A 7,979-nucleotide genomic window follows, 5' to 3' on the forward strand; every position below is an offset into this window, starting at 1 on the left:
CATCTACTCTAGTGCTTTTCTTTAGGTCTCTTTTGTGTGCCTTCTTTTTCATTGAGTACCTTATTTTCTTGCTTGTCTTTTATTCACTAATCTTTGAGTTTGTCATACATCTTGTATTCCTTTTGATATAGCCTTTTATTGTTTATACCTTTTCTTGTTTGTCGTTCATTGTTTCTTTGGTTTTGTGGTGATTAGCTTTGAGATTGTGTGCTATTGCTTTGACATCTTTCATTTGAGGTTACTAAAGGCCTCAAGATCAGATTGGTAAAGGGGAGTATTCTTTCTTTGGAGAGCTTTAAGTGACACTTCACTTCGGCATTTTTGATCTAGTTGTTGCTAACTTTGTTTTCTTAACATTTTTTGTTCTTGTGTTTGCTGTTTTTCTTTTCTAATGGATACCTATTCAAGTGCTGAATCTTCAAAGCCACGCTCTACTCATAGAGCTTATGTTCTTAATGAATTGAGAGAAGCAAGGAAGGCTCTTGCTCAAAAGGATGAAGAATTGCAAAGATTAGAAGCACGTTTGGCCAAGATTGAATTACAACAAAAAGGAGTTGTCCATTCTTTGCATGAGAGACACCCTTCTCCTAGGCATTCTTCCAAGAGCTCTTCAAATGCTCACGACAATGGAGAGGATACTAGAAGAAGGAGGCATCGTCATCCTTCCAATGAGAGAACTCATTACCGTGACCAAAGACCTCACCATGAGTCCAAACCCCAAGTTCCTTTTATGAAAATTCCTAGCTTTAATGGGGATAGTGATCCTAATGTTTATCTAGATTGGGAGGCTAAAATGTGAACAAATTTTTGATGTCCATGAGGTCAAAGAAGACCAAAAGGTTAAGATGGCCTCCTTAGAATTCATTGATTATGCCATGAAATGGTGGCATAGTGTTGTAAAGGACATTATCTATAGCAAGAGACCTCCCGTGGTCTCTTGGGACGATTTGAAAGAGTGTATGCGCCTTAGATTTGTGCCACCATACTTTAGGAAAGACCTCATGTTGAAGCTCCAACGGTTTTAACAAGGCACGCTAAGTGCGGATGCTTATTTTAAGGAGTTAGAAACGCTTTTACTTAAAGTTAATTTGAAAGAAAGTGAGGAAGCTATGATAGCTAGGTTTGTAAGTGGCCTAAGAAGGGATATTCAAGATGTTGTTGAACTTCAAGAGTATTCATCTTTGGGATCTTTGGTTCACCTTGCAATGAAGGTTGAAGCTGAAATTGCTAAGAAAAAAGCTTTTAAAAACTCTCCCAATGATGGTTACTACAACAAATCTTGGAAAATTAAAAAGTATTTTTCAAACCTTCCTTCTAAGGATTCTTCTTTCACACCTAAAGAGTCTAAGCCTTCTACTTCTACTCATATATCACCCATCAAATCGTCTAGTAAAAAATGTTTTACATGTTTGGGATATGGTCACATGGCTTCTAATTGCCCTTCTAAAAGGAATATGTTTGTGCATAATGGGGTAGTAGTTAGTGAGCATGATTCCAATTCATCTAGGCATTCTTCACCTTCTAAGCCATCAAGTGAGATTGAGAGCGAAAGTCCTTGTGAAGGTGACTTATTGATGATAAGGCGTATGTTGGGCACAATTCCAAAATCTTTGAATGATACTCAAAGGGAAAATATTTTTCACACCCGCTGTCTTATCAACAACAACTTATGTTCCTTGATTATTGATGGGGGTAGTTGCACTAATGTGGCTAGTACAAGAGTTGTGGAGAAGTTAGCCTTACCCACTATCTCTCATACCAAGCCTTATAAGTTGCAATGGTTAAGTAACGAAGGTGAAATAATGGTGAACAAACAAGTCCTCATTAACTTTGCAATAGGAAAGTATAAAGATGAGGTTTTATGTGATGTTGTACCCATGGAAGCAACTCATCTTCTTTTAGGAAGGCCTTGGCAATTTGATAGACATGTTTTACATGATGCCCTATCTAATAGAATGTCTTTTTCCTTCCAAGGGCGCAATGTTATCTTAAAACCTCTCTCTCCCAAAGAGGTTCACGAGGACCAAATAAAAATGAAAACTAAAAGAGAAAATGAGAAAGAAAAAGAAGTAAGTATTAAACCGAGTCACACCACTTTATCCACTAAATCCATTATGTTGACTCGTGCTATGCCTCACATGGAACTTCCAAGGTCTTCTTCTTTATCTTTTTCATTACCCAAGGTTCCTATTTCAACACCAAATTGGTTAAAAAATGTTAGGGAAGATTTTTTCATACCTCCTAATGGGTTTCACCATTTCAGAGGTATTTTTCCAAAACATATCATCATTCCCAAACAAATTTTTCCAACTTGGTTTGTTTATAGAACCTCCTTTTCTGAACTCCCACTGTTTACAAATGCTAAGTCATGTTTGCCTTTTTCTTCCACTTTTAATTGTAAAACTAAACTGACTTTGTTATATGCAGGGATTCAGAATTTGTGGTCGAATTCTCTCCAACTCGAGGAGTATGATGAAAAACAGATAAGAGAGGCTTTTACCAATGGAGGAAGAGGTCATTCACCCACACATTTGAAGTTCTTCCTTCTAGTCTTCTCAAAATTAAAAGAAGACATAAAATAAAGAGAGGATCAAGCCTAAAGCCAAAGAAGTCTACAAGCTTTCAAGAATGGGCTTCAATTAAATATCTCTCTTTATAGTTTCTTTTGTATAAAATTGTAAATAATATAGAATAGTGTTTAGGAAGGTGCTTAGAGGGAAACCTTAAGATACCTCTTTTGTAAAGCATCTTTAGGCTTTAGTTTAGAATTTTCTAGGAGGTGACTCTTCATAAGTCACTATAGGCGTTAGCTTAGGAGACTCTTGGGTAGCTTGTGGTACAAGCTTTGTAAAGCTCATGACCGGCCCTTGCTCCTATAAAAGGAGGGCTTGGGTCCTTCTAAATGGAGAATTGGAATTTGTAGTATCAAAACTCTCCCAAATTGGCGATTGTATAGCCTTGGTTCCCTCAAGTGGCCGCAATTCACACTTATCTTGGAGCTTTCACACTTCAAGTGGCGTGTTCATCAACCAAGAACTACAACCACATAAGTCTTCTTTCTTCTCCATCTTCCCCTTCCATTTCCGTGCTTATATGAACTCCTAAACATGTCTTAGGTTCCTTTCTTGCTTTCTATTCGGTGTTCTAGCTTAGTTTCATGTTTCAATCGGTTCATCTTCTTTCTTCCTTGCTTTTGTTCGGTGCATTTCATTTGTGAAGCATTTCAATTGGTTCCTTTCATTTCTTAAGCAATTTAATCGGTTCATTTGCATTCTTGCACCTTTTAATCGGTTCAATTGACAAGAAATGGAACTTCCATATGAGATTTGGTGTTTGGTGCGAGTTTTGGTGAGTTCTTGAAACATAGAACATTGATCCATTTCTATAAAAGTGCCTATTCAATCTCCAACTCAAGTTGATTCCATAAAATGTCAAAGAATAATCTATATCTTGCTATTGGAATCATATCACGTCTCCAGGATGCGGAGGGCAAAGGAACTGGCCAACAAAGAAGTCCTCCAATCCACTGAGCTCAAACGCTGAGTAACCGGACTTACCCTGGAGGTGGAGGAGCTTCGAAAGACTGACCGAGAGACCAAGGCCCTCTTGTTTGAGAAATCCCAAGAGGCCTTGAGATTGTACTCCAGGAACAACGACCTTCGCACTGAGGTGGACTGGCTGAAAAGGGAGCTAGCCAGCAAAGACGAGGAGATGGCTTTGCAGAAGGAGGTGTTGGTTAAACTGAAGGAGGAGTTGGCCCACAAGGATGAACTCTTCCAACAGACCAAAGATGAGCTCACTAGTGATTCCGCTGATTCCTATGTGGCAGGCTTTGAGGATTCCATGGCTCAGGTTGCCTACGTGCATCCTGAGGTGGATCTTTCTCAAACAGGTTTAAACAAAAACTATTGCAGATGGGCAGTTGGTGGATGGAGAACAACGATGACCCTTCCCCCTATTGCCTTTATTTTGTAGTTCAATGAACGCCTTAACTATATATATGTATGAACGTTTTCTTAATCCAATCTGACCTCTCTATTAATGAACACCTTATTCTTTTCAAACTTAACACTCTGTGTGTGACTTCGGCTAACTCGTATGTCTTTAAAATGATTCTGCCAACTAACAACGCACCAACGATTGCCCCTACCTAAGTTGCACGATCCTCTATGAACTTGCTTCTACACTTGATGTCCCTCGCTTTTCTCGACCTTGGCATTTTCACCTAAATGGGGGAAGGTATATTAGGAACCTTACTTTTCTCGACCTTGGTGTTTTCACCCAAGGAGGAGGTTCACTAAGAACCATACTTTTCCTGACCTTGGTACACAAAGGCAAGGGAGAGGTTTGCTTGGAACCTTACTGCTTCTCGACCTTGGCATATAAAGGCAAGGGAGAGGTTCACTTGGAACCTTACTACTTCTCGACCTTGGCCTATAAAGGAAAGGGAGAGGTTCACTAGGAACCTTACTGTTTCTTGACCTTGGCATATAAAGGTAAGGGAGAGGTTCACTAGGAGCCTTACTGTTTCTCGACCTTGGCGTATAAAGGCAAGGGAGAGGTTCACTAGGAACCTTGATTCACAATATATCGCAAGCATATTCTTCAAATAAATTTTTATTTGGTGACCTCATTAAAAACCCTGATAAGAGAAAAAAGTGTCCCTTTAACTGCGTTCAATAATATGATTAACTGAAATAAAATTTGAGATTTTCCCCATTCCATGTTCGGGGAATCATCCCGCTTTCCAAGGTCTCGAGTTTGTACGCTCCATTCCCGAGCACCTCTATTACGCGGAATGGACCAGTCCACTTGGGAGACAACTTGTTCTCCTGGTCGTAGGGGTGAGCTTTTCGCATTACCAAGTCGGCGACATGGAACTGCCACGGTTTTAATTTGGACTTGTGCTTATACTCCACCCGCCTCTTCAAGGTTTCGGCTTGGATGCACACTTCCTCCTTGACCTCGTCGAGCAGGTCTAAGTTTACCCTCCTTTCCTCGTTAGACTCCTCGGCCACGAAGTTTTGGAAACGAGGTGAGCTCTCTTGGATCTTGATCCTGCCTGTTGACCAGAACGCTGGAGCTATGCCTCGTCAAACTTGGATCGACGTGTGCACCTCGTTTGCCTCCGTCCTTCGCCGCGATCCACCTCGAGAACCTGCAAAAGAACAGAGCGGCGCCGTTGCGGCCGATCGCACTCCAACGCCCAAGTCAGTGACTGAACCACCAAATACTAAGAGTAACACTCAAAAACTCTCTCAAGGAACCGTGAACCAGTTCTCTCTCCGTATACTCAAGAACTCGCAAGCGTAAAGAAGACAATCTGAACGTGCGTACCTCAGAAGTTCGTTGGGAAACCCTTATATACCTGGGCACTTTCTCTCTCCTGGCAGTTACACATCTGGACACGTGGCTCGCATCCAGCTGTACACGTGCCATCATCTGGAGCCTCCTTGACTTGGGCGCTGCTTCTGACTCTCCTTTGGCTAAGTTACTTATGCATGATACTACTCAGTGCATAGCTGTCCTGGAGTGCGATCTCTACTGGATTGGCGAGCTAGGGTGCCTTCGTACACACCTTCCCTGTGGTCTCGCCGGCCGCCTTCATAATCTGCACCACCTTCATCTTCGGCGATGTGCTTGCTCCGGCGATCTCTAATCACTTGGTCGCCTGAGTTTACATCTGGCGACTTCATCTTTAACCCGGTGACCGCCGGTTCTGGTGTGCTGGAGATCAGAGCACGCCAACTTAATAACTGGCGACTTCACGAGCCCCCCGACTTCCTTCCCTTCTGCCAGCAAGGCGTCTCGTCAACACGCCTATACAATAGCTTGATGCCACGTCATCACTTCCGACTACCAGGGCGGTACACAAGCCCCCCAGTCTTAAGCGAAGACTTGTCCAGCGAAAAGACTAAAGGAGTCACGTCAATACCGATCTACGTGGCACTGGCGCAGAATTCCAAGCGGTTGTACTTTCTGCTTTCCTGACGCTCCACCAAACACTTCTCCCATCGCTCGACACGTGGCTTCATCAACGGTTACCTTTAATTGCCGTTTGCGCTTCCCAAACTTATTCGAAAAACCCTTAAACCCATTTTGCTCCACTGTTCCATCACTTTCTTCGTATTCTCAGATGCTTCAACTTTCTTCTGCAAAAGCTCTCAACGTTCTTCAACCTCCTGAATCACCAACTTCCTTCATCACTTTTCCGATCATAAAAAGGTACTTCCTTTACTTCTTCTGCTGGTTTTTCCTGCATTTTAACCGATTCGCATCATCCTTTAACTGTCTGGTGCATACGCTGTGGGCTGTTTTCTCTGTTTCTCCTTTCTCGTAACTTAGGGCTTCGTCTTTGTTACAACGAACCTTCGTTCGTTCGTTTTTCACCCTTCTTCCGCGATCGAGTCAGCCTCCGCGAACCCTGATCACCTTTTCTTTTCTTCTTCCTTTGCAGATGGCTCGCTCAAAGATTACCCCAAATCCTCCTCCCTCGCCTCGAAACCCATCGTCTCAAGCACACAACCAATCGCGAGCACCTGGTGCTTCTTCTTCTCAGGCTGAGAGGCCTGCACCCTCTCGCTCTAACCTGACTCAGGCCACACCACCTGTCGCCGGAGGAGCCTCCGTTCCTACCCCAGACTTCAAAAACTATACCCATGGGCCACCCCGACCTTGCTGAAGGAAACTTCCTCAGTAAACTCTGCTGGGGCAGTTCTTTGTTTGAAGAAAGGGGACGAGCCTCACCTATCGTTCCACAAGGAGCACGACGACAAGATGATGGTGCTGCCTTGCTCTCCCGACATGCCGGTGTGCGTCGACGACAAGGGGAACACCGGCGGGTTGTTCTGCCTCATATACACCACTCTGTTCAAGAAGGTGAAACTTAGGTTTCCCTTCACTCGCTTTGAAAGAGAGCTACTTACCGAGCTCGACATCGCCGCCGCCCAGCTCCATCCCAACAGTTGGGCGTTCGTGTGGGCCTTCCAGATCATGTGCGACCACTTGGGGCTGCCAGCGTCAGTGGACGTCTTCCTCTTTCTTTTCGAAGCCAAACACCCAGGAGATCGCCTGTGGGTGAGCCTCAATGGGATTGCTGGGAGGTCAATCCTCTCTATCTTCCAGCAATCCTACAAAGACTGGAAGGGCAAGTTTGTCCAAGTGCGCCCGAACGACAAGGACGCCTCACTGCTCGACGGTTTCCCCTTGTATTGGGTAAACAAGGGGAACAAAGAGTCCAAAGGCAGCTTCAGGAGGCCAAGGAGTCCTGATAGCATGGGTGCCTTGGACAAGGAACTGTGCTTCTTCTGGAAGAGTGTGGCAGACGCCAACATTACCTTCCTCACCACCACGCTCATCTCTTTCGAGTTCTTCGAAGATCAACTCGAAGTTCGCATAGGTTAGAACTCACCTCAACGTTTAAGTCTTTACTTTGACATTATCTCTGTTAACTGTTTCTGGGCGTCTTGTGCGTTGTGCGCAAGACTTTGGTTTTATTTTCTGCATCACTTATCTGCCTTTGCTGCATACTGACTTATGCGTTTATTTTCTTCTCTTGAGTTAATCCGTGTATCTTTGCATTATGCAGGTCGTATGTTGGGCCAGGGCAAACTTGCTGAACTAAGGGCGCTCGCCCGATCCCATGGGTTGGCATCGGGTTCCCAAACCGTGCCAAACTCAGTGGTGGAGATCGCCGCTGCGCAAGGCAGATCGCCACCCAAAGGCCCAACTTCCTCCGAGGCCCAGCCCGCCAACCAGCGCAAGAAACTTATCCTTAGGAAACCCAAGAGGAAAGCCCCTCAAGTGGTTCATGAGGAGGAAGAAGAAGACGACGAGGCGACTGAAGATGGCCTCGTCACCAAGAGGAAGAGGGTGGCACCTTCTTCACCATCTGCCCCACCCCCTCTTCCAACATCAACACCACCATCCACACCTGCCCCGCCTCCAACATTGCTTCCTCCACCAGCTCCCGCCTCGCC

Source organism: Phaseolus vulgaris, chromosome 1 (assembly GCF_000499845.2).
Source record: "Phaseolus vulgaris cultivar G19833 chromosome 1, P. vulgaris v2.0, whole genome shotgun sequence".
NCBI lineage: Eukaryota > Viridiplantae > Streptophyta > Magnoliopsida > Fabales > Fabaceae > Phaseolus > Phaseolus vulgaris.